Consider the following 22,641-nt stretch of genomic DNA (forward strand, 5'->3'; position numbering starts at 1 on the left):
CTTTAAGCTCAAGTGTATATAATCCTATGATTGAAATAGGGATTAAATTCTTTCCTTAGTTATGTATATATGAATGTCATTGACTTTTGGGGAAGTTATTATTAAATGTTAACTGAGTGTATATTTTTACAGTGTGGGCATCAGTCACATTAATCTTTCTATTCAAATTGTATTCAGTGGTTATTTTGGCACAAGCAAAACATTATAAATAGATTAACACATTCAGTGGTAAAAGGTTAAGATAAAACATGTAGAATTACAAAGCCAGTGATACAGAGAAGCATTTATTCACTTTACAAAAGAGGTTACCACTTATTTCTTTTAATCAGATTTTCTGATGCATTTAAACATATGTTTACACGCAATCTTCTAATAGTACACAGTAGAATTAGAGTTTTTATAAGTGTAACCACTAGTCATTTCTAATGCTGGCTATTCAAGAGTTTATGATAGAGTAACTTGTAAGTATTAAAGAAAAGCTTTATATTCTTTATAGAAGCATGGTAAATTGGCTCCTTTCTTTGGCATTAGCATCAGTTAATGAAGAACAGAACCAAAAAATGCTACTGCATTATATCTGTTTTTGTACAGCATTTTTAATAATTTCTTACTCAAGCCTTCCATTTTACACTTGAGGAAAGTTACAATTATCTTTATTTTCATAAGATCAAGTGACTTGCTGGAAATGCAGGGGTCACTGGTATTGTGTTAAAAATTAGAATTATTTACCCTTTTTTTCCAAAACTTGGTCTAATTCATACCTCATTTTGATACAACAGAATGAGCTCATTGTATTATTTCAAGGACAAATCTCCTTGAGTAGAAGAATTTTCATTGAAAACATAACATCTTGTTTGTTTTAGTTGAAGGCTTTCCAAACACATTAGCATTCACAAAACTTGGACTTCAACTCAGAAAGACAATGAGAACTAGGGAGAAGACAACAGTGGACCAGAAATCCAGACCCATTTTCAGAAGGACAAAATGGATGGAGGGATAACTGACTTAGAGCTAGTTGAAACTTGGATGACTAAAAAAAGGAAAGAGGTTAGTCTGCACCAGTGAATCTCAGAAAGTCTTTGGAAGGGAAGCCTCAGAATATTTTTTAAGATGGTGGTGTATTGTGGGGCTGAAGGTAGCAGGATTAGTTGAAAATCTGAATGAAGAGTAGGAACTCCACCCCTGTCACCTTTCTGAACTTTACACAGCAAGGTGATTGCCCCTCCTCCAGAGTAATAAGATTTCTAGCAGGGATGCTGCAGGCCCAGTGTGATGAGATAGAGGCTCTGCACTGACAAGTCCACACAAAAGGCAACAAATCTCCCACACCCGTTTTGGCCACATGCTCTGGCACTGGCTGTTGGACATATGCTTGCAGGCATAAAGCCAGAGGATTCTTCCCTGGAGAATGTGTATAGCTCCAGGGAAAATACCTAAGCTTACTGGTACTTGGTGATTTCCCAGCAAAAAGGCCAGCTTGCCACCTGATTTTAGCAGTGCAGTCAGCCAGTGAGGCTGGCTCACAGATGTTCCCATCAGCTTCTTGCTCTCTCACTCTGAAATGTGGATTGCATGACTCCTCCATGGAGATGTTCTTCAGCAAAACAGGAGAAATGAAGCAAGATAGTGGTTAACATGAACTCCAGGAAGCTATGGGCTCCAACAGAAGGCAAAAATATTAGGCTTAGCAACAGTCCATACTGGAGCAGGACAGAGGGCTCCAGAAAATATGCTCTGAGAAAGAAGAAATGGAATTTGATAAACTAGTTCATCTGATTATGTGCAAAATAATCTTCAAGAGGAGTTTGTAATTCAGTTGCAGAGTTTTAAGAAATATTAGTAATAGGGATATAAAAAGCTAAAAAATAAAAATAAAAATTATAAGCCCTAGAAATGTTAAGAGTTATGTGAGAGGGCTTCCCTGGTGGTGCAGTGGTTGAGAGTCCACCTGCCGATGCAGGGGACACGGGTTCGTGCCCCGGTCCGGGAAGATCCCACGTGCCGCGGAGCGGCTGGGCCCGTGAGCCATGGCCGCTGAGCCTGCGCGTCCGGAGCCTTGCTCCGCAACGGGAGAGGCCACAACAGTGAGAGGCCCGCGTACTACAAAAAAAAAAAAAAGAGTTATGTGAGAAATGAAATGACATTGAATATAATATTAGGCTCACTAGTAAATAGTAAATATCACTTATGTAGTCACAATATTTTAAAATGAATTTTTAATTAACAAAAACGTGTGTTATAACTACAGAGAGGATGGAAATAAGTAAAATGATGAGAAAAGTAGGAGAGTTCTAAATTCTAATCTTCGAATATTAGGAGCATAAGCATATTCTCTAGAAACAAAAAGATAACAAAAGAAAGTTATGTTAAAAACTGTTTCCCTCTCAGAATAGGGGTTAGAGTTGGGTTTCTGTTGTTATTACCTACCTTGTAAGAATCATTTGATTTTTTAAAATAACAGGCAAGTATGATATTGATAAAAGTAGAGTGAACAATCACATATAGGTGACTTACCTAACTCTAATTTTTCAGTTGCATAGACAGTATTGTATTGCTCTATGACCCTGGGAAAGCTACTTAACTTTTGAGAAGCCTTAGTTTCCTCATTTGCAAAATGGAGATGACGATGATTATAACAATAAAAATAACCTCATATGAATGTTATAAAGAGAGAACAGAATGACGCATACAAAGCATTTGGTATAGTGCTTGGTACGTATTGTCCATGTTGGGTATTATTAATACTACTTTAATACAGATGTATTTGCCTCTCTAATCCATTAAGTTTTTGATAAGCTATGGGAAAGCAGATTACATCTGAATAGCACTTAACTGAATAGTTACTTAATTAACCTTTAAAACCAGAAATGATCATGTCTGGATATTTAATCAATTTCTAGCCAAAGGTCCTATCACTAATAAAGTTTTTACTTCTAAGGCCAGTTAGAGTTATTTATGAGAACTCTTTAAGTTTGCTGTTTTAAAGTGAAGAATTAGCTTGTGTATTCTATTTTAAAATAGAAAAAATAAAAAGCTTTTAGCGTATATCGACTTCTATTGCTAAATGTTTAAAAATTCTAAGGTGGACTTTCATGATTTCCGCTGTCTTTTGTATAATGATAACTATTCCTTCTTGTCATGTACGTGACAGATTGTGAATGCTCATTTGATGGTGAAGAATGAGTGCAAATAATGACTACAACTTGCTTTAGCTAATTTTGAAAATGTTATTCTTACTGTATTATATCTTTGGCAATGCAAAGCTCTGGATGTTTATAGCTTTTTTTAATCCTATGCATGAATAAACAGGTTATTAAAACCTGTCTCTGAAGATGTACTGAAGAAAACCTCCAGAGCATTTAGTACTAGCGCATGTATTTTCTGGACTATTTTGTCACTAATATTCTGCCTTGTATTCTTTAGTTAACTTTTTACTTGGGAATGCTGTATCTCTTCAACTAGACTGAAAACACTTTAGGGCAAAATACAAAAAAAATGTGAATATATCTGCCTATTTTTGCAAAAAGAAGCATAGAAGGGATACACAAGACAGTGAAATGGTTACCTATAGAGGCGGTGGGATTGGGGTGGAAGCTAGAGTAGGCATACTCTGAGTATGCCTTTCAATGTAGTTTTGACTTTTGAACCATGTTAATGTTCTACTTATCAAAAATAAAATTCAATCAAAAAGAACTTTAAAAAAAATTTTTTTAAGAAGTAAGCCTGAAGATAGAGTATGAACAGAAGCAAAGGGTGTAACTATTTATCAAATTGCATAGACACAGAAGAATGAGTTCAGGCAACTTTAAACACAGTACTCTGAGTGTATGCTTAGTAGGATATATTATGAGCAGAAAGAGAATTTCAGACAAATCTTTATCTTTCTGTAGTGGTTTATTGTTGTTAATTTGTTGATACGGTAATTAGGAAATTCTTATTTATGTACTGGAAGATAAAGCAAATAAATAAATATGTTGATATCAGTTTTCTAACCATGGCAGAAGAGAGTTACAAGTACGGAATGAGGGAAAGTGAGAAAGAACCCTTGTAGCATTGGGTTATAAGTGGAAGCATCAGTATGAAATGCTGATTTAAAATAAAGGAAAAAAAATTAATAATATATGTATTTAAAATACATTAAATTTATAATATATACATGTATAAAATTATATATATATTTAATAAGTCTGATGACTGAAAGGGCCTAGAGACAATGATGCTCAGTGGTTTTTGATACTCAGTGGTAAAACTACTGAGTAAAGTGTTTTGGGGGAATAAAATATAGTCCCATAGTCAAGTATCAATCAGATTATTGATTAATTACGAGGGAAAAGTACTTTTAAAATAGAGAGAGCTGGCACAGGCATCACCATAACCAAGTGATCAAAACTGTCACCGCCAACAATGGAGAAAACTGAAAGTACAAGCTTCTTGATCTGACACCATGGGAAGCACACACCACCCAAAATGTTTAAGCCAGATTTGTTTATGGGGAAATAGCAAACAATTCCAGATTGTGAGACATTCTACAAAACAACTCGCCTGAATTCTTAAAATGTTAGTAACAAATTATTTTATTTAAAAAACCAAAAGATTAAAACAGATGAAAGAGAAATGACAACAAAATGTACTATATGATCCTTGACTGGATCCTGAGTGATTTTTAACAATCAGCTATGAAGAACATTTTGGGGACAATTAGGGAAATATGAATATAGAATGTGTATTGGGTAGGAATATTTTACCTATGCTGTTTCCTGATGAGATGATTATATCATGATTAAGTAAAATTATGCCCCTATTCTCTTAAGTGATTAAGCAAAAAAGAAGAAAAAAGTAAGAGGCGTGTGTGTGTGTGTGTGTGTGTGTGTGTGTGTGTGTGTGTGAGAGAGAGAGAGAGAGAGAGAGGCAGAGACTTGAAATGTTTCATTAATTGAAAGCTGGAAGGAAATAATTTGAGGGACAGATTATGCCATGCATTCTTTTTTTAAAAAGTGCTTTAGTAAATTCTTTGCCAGAACAGATTTAGTGAAGATTTTAATATTGCAAAAGAAATGATGTGGATTGGAGGCAATTAGCATGTTTCCTAAAATGCGGGAGAGATGTTAGTTAAATGTTTTGAAAATATTCGATCAAATAATACTGAGAAATTTAAATGAAAATCTCTCTAAGTTGGTAATTCAGGTGGGCAATCCTCTCTTTCCCTTTGAGAATTGCCTGTCACCATCTGTTTATTGGGAAAATGAATAATCCTTAGCTAAAATAATGTATATTAAAATAATAGTATATTTCCATTTTGCACATGAAATTGAAGTCACTGTTTGCCTCCTAGCTCAGTCAGCTTTGTGAAGAACCACATAGCAAACCTGGGCAAGCACCATACGTGCTGTGAAGGCGCTCCACCTGCCTCAGAAGCCAAGGGCTGTTCTGTCTTTACATTGCTTTTCACCGCAGCACTGCTGTGCTTTCCTGTGCCGACTTCCCACCATCAGCGGGGCTTTAGACAGAGCTGTTTATCGTAATGGTAAACAACTACCAGTGCAATTAAGAGACACCCTCTGGCTTGGGGTCAGACATCTGCCAAGGCTTTGATTATTCTATTTCAATTTACTTCAACAAACAAATACAAAGTGCTTACTGTATGCAGGGCAGGGTTCTGGTGCTCCCTAGGATATAAAGATAAATCACATGTAGTATGTGCCTAAGAGAAGTATATAATCCAGGGAAAGAGGGCTTGAGACAGTTACATCAATATCCGTTATTAAAAGGTAGGGAATGAGAAGTGATTTAAGAGGCAACACACAATATCCTATGAGCACTTGATATTCAGAGGTCCCTTGTCTTTAGTACTATCGTTCAGGTCTTTCTCAAAATGGAGCATTGGAGCCCAGTCATCCAGATGGTTTGGGACATTTACAGAACCATGATTCATAGATGTGAGATCTGGTTGTATTTTTTTTTAATTGCCCTGCTTTCTGATGTTAATTATTGCAGCTAGGCTGCCAAGCAAACATCTGTTCAGGGTTGGATTCTGGATACAGGCTTGTTGCTTTGGCTCATCTTGCTGGAAACTATTCTTTCTTCACATGGAGTATTATATAATCTTCATGAATACTGAATAGTATGTATAGGTCATCAAACTCTTTCAAGTCAGCGCATAGCTAGAAGATTCACAGGAAAGGAGAAAACAACAAATAAATATACTGACGTATATACGAAAGCTTACAATTAGTAAAAAAAAAATGTTTAAACCACACATATAAAAAGAAAAATATTGCCATTTTTGCTTATCACATTAAAGGCAAAAGTATCGGAGGTTTTCTTTTGTTGTTTTACTTTGCATGCTTGTTTTTTTAATGATGGTACTAATCAGAGCAAGTTGTGGTGAAATGGTTACTATCATGGACTGTAAATAAATACGGCTTTTGGAGAGCAGTTTGGCAGTATGTGTCAGGAGTCTTAATAATAATCATGTTCTTTGACCCAATAATTCCAATTCTGGGAATCTATCCTAAGGAAATAATCTGAAATACAGAAGAAGCTTCATGCATGAAGTTATTCATCACCACATTATTTATAATAGCATAAAATTGGAAGGAGTCTCCACAGGTTAACTGTGGGTCCTCTACTTTCTGAAATATTATACAACATTCTGAAATGATGATTATAAGTGGTAATAACATGGAAAATGCTCATGTTGTGTTATATGGAAAGGCAGGATGCCAAATTGAATTTAGTGTGCGTGTAGAATAAATACAGTGTATTCTAGAAGGATATATATGAAGGTGTTAATATTGTTCACATTTGGATGATAAGACAAAACCTAATTTTTCCCCTTTTTCTGTTTTCCACATTTCCTTTATAAAATCATTTATGCACAAACACAAGAGACCCCAAGACTATTATCAAACACTTCCCTACACTCCAGGGCCCCGGTATGATTGATATCTGATTTCCAGTTAGTTCTAGCAAGTGAGAAATAGGTCTACCAGACCTATTGCGTTTAGGGAGGAAAAATATGTTTCTGTTCTTCCTCAAAATGATGATATTATTCAACAGTTAACAAAACTTACATGGTTCCATTATATATAGTAAGGATCTAGTGAAATTTTGGTCAGCCAGTAACACTGTTGGCAGCTAGCGCATTCAAACAAAAAATCAGTGCCCCTTAATCGGAGCAGCCTAGGGACACTTTAGAGGAGTTGGACTAGGAAGGATGGGCTGACCATTAGAGAGGCCCAGAAGTGTTTCCTTTCCTACATCCCAGCCTTTTTTCTTTCCATTAACATGTTGGGTACAGTAGTTGAGCCTGCGTCCAGTCAAGGATGTGTCTCTTCCCCTTAAGGAAGGCTGGGCTTCCAGCCCATGTGAGTTCTCTGCCCTGGTAGTTATAACTGATCTTTTTATCTTCTTAGAGCTATTGATCAAGGCTAATTTGACTGTCACCCCCCTCCCTCCCAGAACCCCTTAGAATGATCCAGAACAGCACATTAATTATTCTTCCTACAAGCCTACATTATACACTAGACAAAACAAATAAAATCACATTTCCTCCCGTATAATTAGTGCTTCCCCTGGGCTAGTGGCCCCGTGCTCCCCTTTATCATCTCTATCTGTGCTCCCTGCTTGACCCTTAGCCTTCTGTGGCTAGAGATCCATTACCTGAAAACTACCTGGAAAACCAACACTAGTTATATTAACCTCTTTTGGAATTTCAGCAAATATTCATTAAGCACCTACCCTGTGCCAGGTAGTGAGTCAGGTATATGAAATGCAAGAATAAACAAGGCAGAGTTTCTGCCCTCAAAAAAATTTATAGGATAATGGAAAATACAAGCAATCAGTCTGTAATGGGATAAATAAAATGACAGGAATGAGCACAGGCTGCTACAGATTTGACGTCTAAGCTAAGACCTGCAGAATTTAGGCAAGACGCATGTGCATGAATCATGTCCCAGGTAGAAGGAACAGCAGGTTCTAGAGGCAAACTAGTGTATGACTGGGGCATAGCTTGCGATGGGGCAATGGCAATAGGGAATCCAGAAAAGCCATCAAATCATTAATTGGATCTTTATTTCATATACAAAGGGGTTTTCACTTAATCCTGAAGCACAAAGTTATCATCATTGAAATTTTAATTAGTGGAGTATCATGACCAGATTTGTGTTTTAGAAAGAGTACTCCAGAGCCTGGACTAACTTCATGGCAGTGGAGATCAAAAGATATAAATGGTTCTTTGAAGTATGAATAAAATGGAATTTTGTTGATTGATTGGTTGAGGGAGAGACAGGCAAAGAAAAGTCAGGAGAGAGAATACCTTGTTTTCTGGTTTCTGTGCCACTCACAGAAATAAGGAACATGAAGGACAGTGGGCTGTCAGGGAGAGATGGGGAGGTGATGAGTTTGGTTTTAGGCTGAGTTTGAGGTATGTGACTGAAGACATCAAGTAAGTAATTGCATGTAAATATCAGAAGCTCAGTAGAGAGATTTGGGCTGGAGGTTTACGTGGGGAAGCCTTCTGCATATGTGTGGACTTGAAACCATAGGGGTGAAGGAATAACTCTCAGAGAACAATCTGCAATAAACAGAGCCTTGGAAACCCCGGAAGTTTTAAGAGATAGACATAGGAAGAATTCACAAAAGGGACAGAAGGAAGTACTGAGAACCAAGAGAATGTGATGTCCTAGGGGTCAAGAAAGGAGCAGAGGTCAGCAGGGTCAGTGCTGCAGAGGAGGCAAGTAAGATAAGGATTCATGAGGGCAGTTAGGAAGGAGAAGGTCATTGGTAATTTTGTAGAGAGTGACTTAAAGTGGAGGGGTGAGACAGATTATAGTGGGTTTTTAAATGTGGACACAGAGACAAGAACATTAAACAATCTTTCAGTTAGCTTGGCTGAAAAATGGAGGGAAACTAAGATGTAGAGACTAAGGCATATAGGGGTCCTAATGAGTTTTTATTTCATTTTGCTTTTTTGATGGGAGAAACTTGAGCACATCGTATGCTTGATTGTCTGAAGTTACCAGAGAGAGTTGAGATTCCTGACAAGGCAGGTAGAAATATTCATCTTGGGAAGCTTGGCAGGTCTTGCTTTCTACCAAAGAGGAAGGAAGGGTGGAGGAGAATGTATGGGGAACAGAAAGTTGAAGGGGTTCTCAGCTGAACACATTATATTTTACCGTGTCACGTGGGAGTGAGGTTGTCGATTGCGTGTGTATCAGTCACCTGAAAGGAAAGGTTGGGGTGAGGACTTGAGGAGGAGGTGGAAATTAGAACTGTTTCATAGGTAAAGAAGGAGTGACCTAGAGGGACCCAGAGAAAGGCTGCTGCTCAATGATGACAGCCCAGATGCGCTTGGGACCATCTGCTTGTCTGCAGACTGCTTATGCTCATCCAAGTATCATGTTTCGAAAGGCATGTACTGCTTTTCATTAGGCATTTAAGAATTCTGGATGGCCTCTAGCGACATGGCATTATTATTCCAGGTGACTAATTTTGCCAAGTCTGGAGAGATGTCTGCAGGGGCTTGCTTAGTGACAGTGTGTCCAGGCTCTGGCAGTGACTGGGTTTGGATTAAAGCTTCAATAAGTATTAGCTGCTGCTGTCATCATCACCATCATTCAGTTCACTGTGACAATACCAGAAGTTTCAGGAAGGTTTACAATTTAAGCCTTTACTATAGAGCACGAACATGTCATCAGAGCTCCACTTTTCTGTGGTAGAAGGAATGACAAAAGGCACTGGGCATTCCTGTTTTGAGAGGACAAAACTAAAACAAATATTAAAAACCTTTCTCACAAAAAAAAAAGAATCAAAGTTAGATGTTTATCAGTTGAGTCTTTTTAGTAGGCAGGTTTCCGTATGCAATCCCTAAACTCTCTAAGAATCGCATTGCTTTCCTGGATGACCCTTGATTTCATGGAAGAACAGGTGGGTATGTAAATGATTTAACTGCCCAAATCTGTCTCCCTTACTGGATGAAAAAAATTAAAACAAATACAAAAGAACCACAATGTACTCATAGTACAGTAGCATTTTTTTCACATGCAAAGAGTAACAGTAAAGTAATAGTAATAGTAAAAGATAATTTCAGGATCCCAGGTTAGGATCCCCTGATATACATATATATATATATACACTCTGAGTAGTTCTAAGAGGATTTAACTTCTGGAATATAATGGCAAAATTTATTGTAATTCAATATAAAAATGAGGTAAGAACATATAATAAAACTGGAAATAGTACTAATACAAAACAGTATTAGTATATATATAAAGTATTTTTATATAGTATTCATAAGTGCTTTATAAAAAACTTCTAAATTATTATTCTCCCTTTACAATTTTTCCTTTTTTTTTCTTGCGGTATGTGGGCCTCTCACTGTTGTGGCCTCTCCCGTTGTGGAGCACAGGCTCCGGATGCGCAGGCTCAGCGGCCATGGCTCACGGGCCCAGCCACTCCGCGGGGCATGAACCCGCTTCCCCTGTATCGGCAGGCGGACTCTCAACCACTGCGCCACCAGGGAAGCCCAAGTATAAGGGTTTTTAAAAACAACTTGAATTTCATTTTTACTTATGATTATTTTCTCTGTTAGAATATGGTGATGTGTTCTACTCTTTCCGTATAGCTCACAGTCTTCTGTTGTGGTCTCTGTTTTACCATCTTCCTCTATACTTTATCTTAGCTAATTTTCTTAAGTGATTTGTTATTTCAATGAAAACAATCTCATTTGAGCAGTCTCCGTTCTAATGCAAGAGCAGTATTTACCTCGTTGGCCAGCAGCAAAGTCAAGAGGTTTTCATCATTGTACTGTAGTCTCCTAAAGAAAAGAAGCTCAGTTGAAGCAGGATGGGGTCTTCTCAAGTGTATGTGCAGTAAATCAAGACATTTAACACTGCGGGTATACCAGGTATTCCAACCCTTTTTCACTCTAACCACAAAACTTTTCATTCACCAGGCTAGCCTTTTTGGATACCTCTCTAGCTCAATCATATTTTTAAAAGAGATTTCTATACTCCTAGGCAAAGATTTCTCCCTACTTTGGAGGTATTAAAATTCAAACATCAAAAGAGAAGACACTTTTTATAAAAAAAACACATTTTTTTCTATTTTCATATTCATGTACATTTTAACTTTATTCCTGGGAGACAGAAAGGAAAATTTGGTCACTCTACACTAAACAGTGTTTTGTATCTGGAAATAATGAATAGAAGCCAAGAATGGAATTATATTTTTCTTTCTCGAATCTAAAAACTCCAGGTAATGAACAGACTATTCCTAGAATTGGGTGCATGGTGCACAAAGATACTTTGTTTTTGGCATGAAAAGGCTCTGTTGAAATTGCTCTTTTTAAGTTAAAAAATGATGTTAACTTGGGTTAAAGTCTAGGAAAGCACTGATGCTTGCCAGTATTGAAAGACCAAAACCTGTAGGGGAAAAAAAACCCCACCAAATATTGAAATGGCTGTGAATAAAAATACAGAACATGTATTTTTAAAGTTTGTCAAACTTGGACTACCTCCAGGTTTACAAGTAGTATCGTAAGGAGTGATTTTGTTGTTCTATTTGTTAAACAAGTTTCAAGAAGAAAGGTTTCTGGATATTATTTTTTTTAAAAAAAGCAAAAAACAAACTATTTTGACATGAGCTCCGTGAAAGGAATGTTGCTTTTTGTGAAGTAGCTGTGATGATGGCAGGACTGTGTGGAATGAGATTCCCACAGGGTTTAGTTGACTTACGAAATGTCTGCTTTCTCCACTGCACCCTGCAGAGGGTTAGGACAGAGCCCAGAATCCATCAGTGCAATGGTAGAGGCTATAAACTTAGACCACCAAGTGTGTTCAGAAACAAACTTAAATAATGTTCATAATTTAGTTTTGATAAGTAAAATCCTGGACCCATAATTCTCAGTATTCTCTCTTGTTTTCAAGACCAATGCAAAGTTTTGGTTTACTGGTGTTGCTATCCATTCTGTATCTGTCATCTATTAAGAGTCAGAAAACACTGATGCAAAAAAAAATTACTGAATGATAAAAATTGTAACAAAAATACTAGAACATTGGGCTTCCTTGGTGGCGCAGTGGTTAAGAATCTGCCTGCCAATGCAAGGAACATAGGTTTGAGCCCTGGCCCCGGAAGATCCCACATGCCGCAGAGCAACTAAGCCCGTGTGCCACAACTACTGAGCCTGCGCTCTAGAGCCCGCAAGCCACAACTACTGAGCCCACATGCCACAACTACTGAAGACTGCGCGCCTAGAGCCCATGCTCCGCAACAAAAGAAGCCACGACAATGAGAAGCCCGCGCACCGCAACAAAGAGTAGCCCCCGCTCACTGCAACTAGAGAAAACCCGCGCACAGCAACGAAGACCCAACACGCCTCCCCCAAAATAAATAAATTTATTTAAAAAAACCAATACTAGAACATTAAATAAGAAAAAAATAATTCCACAACCTGAAAAATCGTTTTAGTAATTCTTTCTTCTTCCCTCTCAGTTTATATGTTTTTTCATATATGCTTTTACATATTTATAATATACAAATGCAATGTTTATTATGTTTTCTGACCTAACATTATCAGATATGTATTTCATATTATTTTTCCTTTTTTTTCTATTTAAGAAATAAGACATAGTCAAATCTACTCATTGCGATCCTTTTCATTCTTCATAGTTTAACTAAAATACCTTCTTCTCCATGAGCAGTCAAACCCAGTTCTCCTTTGTGCTTCTCCGCCTGAACCGTGGTTATTTATGCCCAAGTCTCTCTCCCCTAATAAACTGAAAATTGCTTGAAGGTAGTTTATTCATTTTTAAATTCCCCCCAGTAGCTAGTAGAGTGTCTTGTCCATGGTAGACACTGAATAAATATTTGAGTATTTAATTAATCCATAGAATCATTTCCAGCAAAGTGATTTAAAATGAAGTTGAGGTGAGAAGAAATGAGCAGAGCCATAGGAGGAAAATGACAATAAAAAGAGGAAGTGGTAGTATTAATTTCTGATGAGGTTGAGGTAGAATTTAAATGTAAAAACACCAGATAGAAGACGATTTATGAAGATATGTCACAAGCCTGTATGCACCAAGAAACACTGCAGTCAAACATATAAACCAAAAATATAAAAACTAGAAGTGCAAAGATAATTTGAAAAAAGTTATAGTAAGCAATTTCAGTATTCCTCTTTCAGAATCAGATTGAGTAGATAAATTAATGAGCCCATAGAGAAGTTGACTTAAATCATCAAAGCTGTGATTTAATAGAAATCTATATAGAATCTTACTTCTCTTGATTAAATATTTTTAATATCAAAAAAAATTTTTAAAAGATTATGTAATTGGCTAGAAAAGAACCTTAATACATCAAAATTAATAGTTTTTACAGTCTACCTACTCTATTCATAATCAAGTAAATTTTAGAAAAAAAGTTACCAAAGAAAGTTTTAACTGCATAGAAATTAAGAAACACTTAAATAGGAAGTAAAAACAGACTATAAACTGCCTAGAAAATAAGAGAGAACATTTCATACCAAAAGTTTTGGAACGTAGCAAAAACTGTATTCATTACTAAAGAGAAAGCAGAAAACAAAGTGATGGTAAGAAACTAGAAAAAGAATAACAAAATGAGACAAAAGCAGGGAGAGCATAATACTAAATGTAAAAATCTAAAGAAAGGAAAACTAAAAGAGAAAAAAGCAATATGAAGGATAAGCAAGCCCAAAGCTAATTATTTTAAGAAACAAAAGATTAATTGTTTGGGGAGCCTGATTTAGGGACCAAAGTAAAAGTAATGAAAATGAGAAAGAGACAAGATAAGGAAAGAAATAAAAACCACAGAGAGAAAGAGAATATTATTTTTCATCAAGAATATTCTCAGTGAGAGAACATTCAATTGCAACAAAGGTGAAAATCTAGGAAATAGATGGCCTTCCTAGAAGAAGACATACCCTCATGTCTTCTATTATACTTGGCCCATTCACATTTTCTGCTTCTTCTTGGGTTCATTTTGGTAACTTATAATTCCTGAGGACTTTTTTCTTTTCCTTTTCCTTTCTTTCAGTTTACTGTGGTTGAGGATAATCCTGTTTCCCCAGTAGCCAGACCACACCTGCATGATGGCTTTGGTTTCTGGGTATCACACTTTTACAAACCAACAACGTAGGAAGAAGGAAAATCTTCAAACAATAGGTGAGGAATAGTTAAAGAAGTGGGATGTTTTCCTGAGAAAAAAGACTGAAGGGACATGACAGCTGTCTTCAAGCATTTAACAATCCCTTACCAAGAACAGTGGGTAAACATGCTACAAGACCCAAGAGAGAATTAAAATTACCTTGGTGTGTACAGGGGAAAAAACTGGAGGAGCTACTACATACCCATGTCTGGGCTGACATGTCTGTTTTGCAATAATTTTCCTTGAATCCAGTACCTTAAATATACCCACACTTGAGTCAGTGGCTCTAACTGGGCACTAATACTCGTAAATCCTCAAAATCACCTGTATCTGCAAAATTTTGCTTTCTTATGTCACTTTTCAGACTTGTTAAACGAATTTAGTATGATTTGTGGAAGGGCAAAATACTTTTCCATAACTAAACCACCGATGGCTTTTGCTTTTGTTTGCTTTTGGCATTTTTAGGATATTTAAGCATAGTTTGAAAGCCAAGGGAAAGACACCAATGAAGAGGGGGAGAGAGAAGTTATAAAAGGTCTCTTGTGAGCTTTGTAATATATTTTTTTAAAGCTTCCAAAGTTGTTTCTAGTCTCTGAAATTTTCACTTGCCCCTTTTAACTGAAATTAAACCTCTGAGTAAAACAAAATTTAAGGTTTCCCTCTCCCACTAGAGTAATACTGATTATTAATCTGTGGTACTGGATTGACTAAAATATTTCCAAAGCTATTTTATGTCTATTAATGTGAACTATATATGTACATTTCCATAATTGTGCATCTGTATTTCCATTCTTGGTTAAATTTATTTTTAAAATGGGGACACCTTTGATGTAAATGTATATGATTTGTTTTTCTTTTGTATCTCAGCATTCAGTTCTACAGTATATTCATGTAATTTGTACTTTTAGTTATCTTCCTTTACATATACGCTTTTGGAGGAAGAACACTGAATTATGAATGAGAGTACTGAATTATGAATTACGGATGATTACAGAATTTAAAATGTTCTCCTTGTGTAAGAAATAAGCATAAAAGAGTTTCTAATTTCTGAAATTAATTTTGTGAAATACTGCTTTCTGAATATCAACAAAGGTAAATATTAGCAAACTTTTATTGAGTATCCCTATCAGGTACTGTTCCAGGTATTTTATGTAAGTCAACTCATACAATCCTCTAAACAACCAAATTCGATTGGTAAATTCCGATTTTTACAGATACAGATGCTGGGCAAGAGAAAGATTTAGCAACTAGTAGTAAGGAGCAGAGCCAATTTGAGTCTGGAATCTACTCTTTTAACTATTAACCTCTACAGCTTTTTAAGCTAGAGCTAAAGCTTTAGAGCTTACATACACTTTTTGTAAGTTAGAGCATATATTATAATTATACAATTTTAGCGCCAGTAGGGAATCCTAAAGGTGAATCAGTCCATCTCTAAGAGATTTGGTTGTGTGTGTCCCTGGAACTCAAGGACATGCAGCCACATAAATACTAATAACACCAGAATCCTATATCTGATTTCCATTCCAGGGTTCTTTTCATAAATTACCTATGTAGTATCTTTATTTTCTGATTGTAATAAATTGGAATATCTGATTTAAATGAGTGTAATGATGAAAAAGAGTGGACAACATTTAAACAAAGTAAGCTCAAATTTTTTTCTTTTAGAAATATTTCCCTCTCTAGTGTATCCAAATATCTAGCCTGTTCTAAAATTTCTACCTTTCAAAAGGTAAAATTGATTATAGTTAAATGAGTATGTACGCATTCTGAGCGTACATTTATCTGAGCACACATTGTGCATTTCTCTCTCAGTCTAAATACTTACTCAGTGATTTGCATTGAAAAAGCCCTCCTTATTAATATTCTTTGAGGATGGATTAAAATTTGGGTGTTATCTTCTTAAAGAATCAAGATAAGCTATAGAATCCTAAAAAATTGTTTGCTTAAACCTAATAATATATCTCAGTGTGCTTTTCAAGGAGAAAAATTGGATTAAGTTTATAATTCTTTCCACATATTAAGAAACAGTTTTTACTGCTTGAGTTCCCAAATCTGAATGTGCAATTCACCTATTGGATAAAATTTTACTTAAGTGGATAAGGGAGCATGAAAGTTTGGGTAGTGAGGAAAGAAGAAAGAAGTTTAAGTAACATAAAGGAGGACTGTCTATAGAAAAATACATTTGGCATGATTGAATAGAAAATTAATACTGTACTAATTGTATAGTTATTGTTTTAACTATTTAAACATTATTTTGCTGAATCTTTGAGAGTTATGAGAGCTCAATTAATTAATTCCTTCAAAATTCCATGTCATTTTGGTTTTAATGTTCATTTCCCTGACAACTCATGAAGTTAAACGTATTTTCATATATTTATTGATCACTTGAACATCCTCTTGACCATTTATCTGTTGGATTGGTTGTCTGCCTTTCTTTTACTGATTCGGAAGGGCTCTTTATGTATTCTGGATAAGCAAAACCTTATTCTTTACATATTGCAAGTATCTTTTCCAATTCTCATTTGCATTTTCATTCTCTTAACAGTATCTATTGATGAACAGAAGTTTTAAATTTTACTTAGTCAAATTTATCACTTTTTTTAAATGGTGAGTTTTTTTAGTGTCATGTGTAAGCAATCTTTCCCTTCCCTAAGGACATGAAGATATTCTTCTTGACCATCTTTAGAAGTTTTATTGTTTCACCTTTTATAATTATAGCTACAGTCTACCTGGTTTGGGGTAGGAATCAAACATTTTTTTAATAGATATTTAAGTGACCCAGCACACTTTATTGAAGAATAACATTGTCCCCACTGCTCTATAATTTCGAAACATCGAGTGTTCGTATGTAAGTGGTTCTGTTCTGTACTCTTTTTCTGTTCTATTTTTCTGATATCTATCCTTATCTATCCTTGTGCCAGCATCACACTATTGTAATTAATATAGTTTTAGAATCATCTTCTAATTTTGAATTAGAAGATGATTCCCCTCGAAAAAGAGAGAGAGAGAGCAAGAGGGAGAGTGAGAAAGAGAGAGAGAAAATTGCTGGGAATTTCATTAAGATGGCCTGGAATCTGTAGGTCAATATGGACCATATTTACATCTTTAATGAATCTTCCAGTTCAAGAACTTGATATATTTCTCCATTAATTTGCTTCTTTCCATTCTCCCAAAAATATTTCAGATATTTCTATACAGGGGTATTGAACATTGTTTGTTGCATTTATTCATATTTGATGTTTTTAATATGTTATAAGTGATACTATTTCTTAAATACTATTTTGAAATTGCTTGTTACTAGTGTATGGAAGTAAGTTTGATTTTTGTGTATTGACCTATTCAGCAAATTTTCTAAATTCACTTATTTATCCTAATAGTTTATCTGTAGATATGTTGGATTTTCTGCATGTACAATTATGCAGTCTGCAAAAAATGGGGGATTTTATATCTTCATTTCTAATTATTTTATTTTCATTTTTCTTTTTCTCTTCTTGCATTGGCTAGCTCTAGTCAATATTTAGTAATGGTGGCAGTGCGTACTCACCCAATTTCCAGTCTTAAGAAAAAAGCTTTCAATATTTCACCATTGAGTGTTAGGTTTACTGTAGATTTTCTTATATATACTCGTTATTAGATTAAGGAATTTTCATCCTAGTTTGGGAAGATTTTAACATGCATGAATGTTGAATTTATCAGATAACCTTTCCTCTTTCTATTGAGATAATCATATGATGTTTCTCCTTTATTTTATTAATGTGTGAGTTATAGCAATTGATTTTTGAATGTTAAACCAATCTTGCATTTTTGGAATAAGCCCACTTTGATTATGATATATTTTCTTTTTCATGTATTGTCTAGATTGGTTTGTTAATGTTTTGTTTAGGATTTTTGCATTTGTGTTTACGAAGAGATTAGTCAGTAGTTTTCCTTTCTTGAAATGTCCTTATCAGGTTTTGGTATCATGATTATGCTGGCCTCATAAAACAACCTGAATAGTGATCACCCCCCTTTTTTTTCCCCGCCCTTTTTATCCCTATTCACTAAGAGTAGTTTTGTAGTATCAGTGTTATTTCATCCTTAAATTCTCAGTAGAATTTACCAGCAAGGGACCTGGGGCTGAAGTGTTCTATGTGGGAATGTCTTTTTCCTCTGTTGCTTTTAAGATACTTCCTTTGTATTTAGTACTTGGCACTTTTACTTGATGCGCCTAAGTGGATTTTCTTTATATTTTTCTTGCTTGGGGTTGAGAGAACTTCTGGGATATTTGACTTGATGGTTTTCATTAGTTTTTTAAAAAAATCAAAGGCATCTAGCACAATGCTCTGTAATACCTGCTGAGTAAACAAAGAAGCATATTTATCAGTAAAGCAGCCTTATGGAGAAATGTAGAACCTAAAAATGACTGTGCCTCTCTGCCACAAAGTAATTAATGCACAGAAAGTGCTTCTAACAGTGCCTGGCATGGAGGAGGTGCTGCATACATTTCATGACTATTGTTATGGCTTTTGTTGTGGTATTCTCTTCTCCTCTGCCATATTAATATGTTCCTTTTTAATGATAGAGGAAATCTGAAATCCCTTGGTATTAAGTGAACAAAAGGCCAAGGCACACTGTAAACTATCATGATCAACACTTAAAACCAAGATCAAATTCATAAACCATGCATTTGATAAACTGAGCTTCGAATCCAAGGTTTATATTTTCTCTCTTTTTTTGTTTTTTGAAAGAGTTAATTAATTAATCTGTCACTTTTCCAGTGGTTTCTCTCACCTGTGGCTGTGGCATTAAATTACTTTTGAGTTCTCCCAAGTGACAAATTAGCCATCTAGCTTGAGGTAGTGGATAATTATCTAGTGGATAATTGTGTCTCTTACTAACACCCTTGGAGATTGTTTTAGAATTAAGTAATTTTGTCTTACAAGAATGGACATGTTTTTGTTCAGAATTAGAGAGCGTATTTTTCAGTGATATAAATAGTAGTATTAGCATTGACTGCAACAGAAATTTAGACCTTTGTTTTAAGGATGTTAAGTACATAAAATCCTATAAATAGAAGTTAGATGATGTTATTGAAACTGTTAAATTGAAATTAAAGAATTATTGTCATTTTAGAAAATATTTGGTATCGTGATTATGTTTTTTAAAGATTTCTTATTTTCTTTAGACCCATACTGAAATACTTATGAATTGATGAAATATGTACCTTGTTGAATAAATAAATGAATGCACTTTGCTTAACCATGATTATTGGTTTTTAGTGATCTTTTGAGGAAGTTATTCGGAAATTGAGGAAATTATTCGGAAAAGATAGACATGTAGAGGCCAAGAGATTGCATAGGTCATGAGTAGCATTTTATTATGAAAAAGGGGATATTGTTAGTATGAAGAAGTATGAGTAATTCAAAGGATTGTATGAGTAGTTGTTCCAAACTGCCAAATATTAGCTTACCAGCAATAATTCAAATTGTATAAGCCGTAGGTGGGCCAGGAAATTTGAATTCTCAACAAACACTTCAAGAGACTCATGCAGTTGTCCTGGAAGTAGATTCAGGCCTTATGCTGTAAAAGGAGGGAAGACAGAAATAAACTAGGAGGTTGGGATTAACATATACACACTACTATATACAAAATAATCAGCAAGGACTTACTGTATAGCACAGGGAACTCCACTGAATACTCTGTAATAACCTATATGGGAAAAGAATCTGAAAAAGAATAGATATCTGTATGACTAAATCACTTTGCTGTACACCTAAAACTAACACAATATTGTAAATCAACTATATTCCAATATAAAATAAAAATTAAAAACAAAGAAAGAAAAACATAAAAGCTAAAAAAAAGGGAAGACTTGGGACTTCTCTGGTGGTCCAGTGGCTAAAACTCCGTGCTCCTAATACAGGGGGCCTGGATTTGATCCCTGGTCAGGGAACTAAATTCCACATGTTGCAGCTAAGAGTTCACATGCTGCAACTAAAGATCCCTCAGGCCACAACGAAGATCCCGAGTACTGCCACCAAGACCCGAAGCAGCCAAATAAATAAATAAATTTTTTTTAAAAAGCTGTAAAAAAATCTGATGAAGAGAATAGATCAAGCTGCATGATCCTTAAAAAAAATAACAGGGAAGAATACAAAAAAAAGGAGGGAAGACAGAAAAGATGGAGACAGACATAGATTGGGAGAGTTTGTAGTGGGAAGATAAAGGAATGTGATCATATTGCTTCTGTCTGTTTAATAAAATACGAGATCATTTGGCTCAGTGTAGTGGTGTAGGGATTTTGGAGCTTTCAGAGAGAAGAGAAGGTATGGAATACGCAAAATGCAGAGGGTGTGAAGCATAAGGAAATTGTGTGTGCTATGGAAATAGAATAGACTTACAGGCAGATTTGAGAGACACTGAAGAAGAAAAGGCACTTGGTTGGACGTTAGATGGTAGGTGTCCCAGTGTGGTGTGGTAATGAACACCCACTGCAGGAAGAGTGACCAGATTACTCTCTCCCTTGAGCTGCCTTGGATGGTTCTGGTTCCTATACCACGGTCCATTTCTATACGACCCGACTCTCTGGGTGGTTGTGAAATTACTGCTTCCATTGTTATTATTTATATACTTAAAATAAATAAACTTAGAGGCAAGGGAGGCCAGGTTAAAACATTGACCTGGGAGTAAAACATTCCAGCTCTTACTCCCCAAAGTATGCAGCTCTTCAATAAGCGAGAGTCCCTTGAGATGATCCAAGTGGACTCCTTCTATATGGAGTGAAAAGAAATTGTCTTTCACATGCTGAAAACGGAAGTTTTCTCTTTTCTTAGGTGTCTGCTTCAGACTCCTAACATGGCTGCATGCTCTGCCCTCCTGCTCTGAGCCCAGTTCATCTGTACAGCCTCTGCCTTCAGCCGTAACTGAAAATAATTTATTACAAAACATAATTTGGGTTATAATAACTCTGTAAGAAGTATAAAAATAAAATCTGATTGTAACTATAAGCAGACTCATCAAAAAAAGTAGAAAAAATTGCTTTGGGCTAATATTTGAAAGACCTCTCTGGACTATGTTTTGTACAATTGTAGCATAAGATGATAGAGCAACTTACATTTCAGCAGGTCAGTACTAATAAAATGGTTTACCCAAAGCCAGATTTTTTCATTTCATTATCCGTCTGGTTCATGTTTTTTACTAGTATTAAATATATTGTTCCCAGGCATCCTTCAGCCTGTAGCTTCTTCACTACCTTTCCTCAAGTCTGTGCTAGATACACAGCAAAGTTAAAAGAAAAGTTACTATGAATTTAGGGGTTTTGTTAATTGCTCACTGCAGAGATTTTCTTTCCCTGGATCACGTGGCTTTTCCTCATTCCTCCCTCCATTTTCATAGCACGCTTTTCTCATTAAGGTCAATGTGTTTTGCCTTCTCAGAATGTCAGGTTCACCCAAGTGAAAAAGAAATGGTTTAGTGTTGTTTGCCTTTTGGAGCTTTCACTACCTCCCTCTGCTACCCTAAGATGAGCAAAAAGAGATTATGATGCTATGAATATAAAGAGTTCTTGCTCACTACTTATGGAAAGCAATTCCACGTCCTCCTTCTTTCAAAGTAGCTTATTTTCTTCATCTTTTAAAATTTAATTGTGGCCACACTTTGTACTTGAATCTTATACTGTAATTTTTAATGCTAACCATTTGTAGAATCCCCTACCAAATAAATGGTAAATGCAGCATTCCAGTATATTCCTTCTCCTCTCTCCTAATCAAACTCTGCAGTTCTTTGAAGAAATTCATTTTATAAATTACCTCAGTAGTAGCCAGATCTCATAGGGATTTTTTTAAAGCATTAGGATTGGTTTAGTTTTCTTACTTGTTCCTATGATTCTGATGACATGGGAACAGTTATATGTTCTTTGCCTGGAAGAGCCAGGGAAAATAGAGGGTTTTTCTAGCAATGTTTTTTGTTTTGTTTTGTTTTGTTTTGCGGTACGTGGGCCTCTCACCGTTGTGGCCTCTCCCGTTGCGGAGCACAGGCTCCAGACGCGCAGGCCCAGCGGCCATGGCTCACGGGCCCAGCCGCTCCGCAGCACGTGGGATCTTCCCGGACCGGGGCACGAACCCGTGTCCCCTGCATCGGCAGGCGGACTCCTAACCACTGCGCCACCAGGGAAGCCCTCTAGCAATGATTTTTAAACTACTAGATGTAGTATATATACGTACTTTCAAAATCCTCTTTTTTTGTCTTTTTAAAGTAGTTAAATGTGCCCTAGGTTTACTGCTGAGTAAGGTTGTAGTAAGGAAACTTTGTAGTAAGGTTGAAAAAACTGAAACACATTTTCATCCTAGCTGTTCCTTTAGTTGGCTCATTGTCTGAATGCTATCTCATCCTGCAGTTTCCAGAGGATGGAATGAGAATTTGCTTCCTAGGTGAGCCTGTGGCTTAGGCCCATTTAAGTTCTCATATTTGATTATCATTATATTTAATGATAGAGAATGC

General features: G+C 35.9%; 1 protein-coding gene across 1 annotated transcript in view; it reads left to right on the forward strand.

Annotated features, from left to right (window-relative positions):
* The window catches only part of RNF217 (ring finger protein 217), a gene marked incomplete at its 5' end in the record, with an annotated part of 129,962 nt that overhangs the window by 59,380 nt on the left and 47,941 nt on the right, over window positions 1–22,641 (forward strand). The gene's annotated exons all lie outside the window — the stretch shown is intronic.

This window comes from Grampus griseus (assembly GCF_964374135.1).
Source record: "Grampus griseus genome assembly, chromosome: 13".
NCBI lineage: Eukaryota > Metazoa > Chordata > Mammalia > Artiodactyla > Delphinidae > Grampus > Grampus griseus.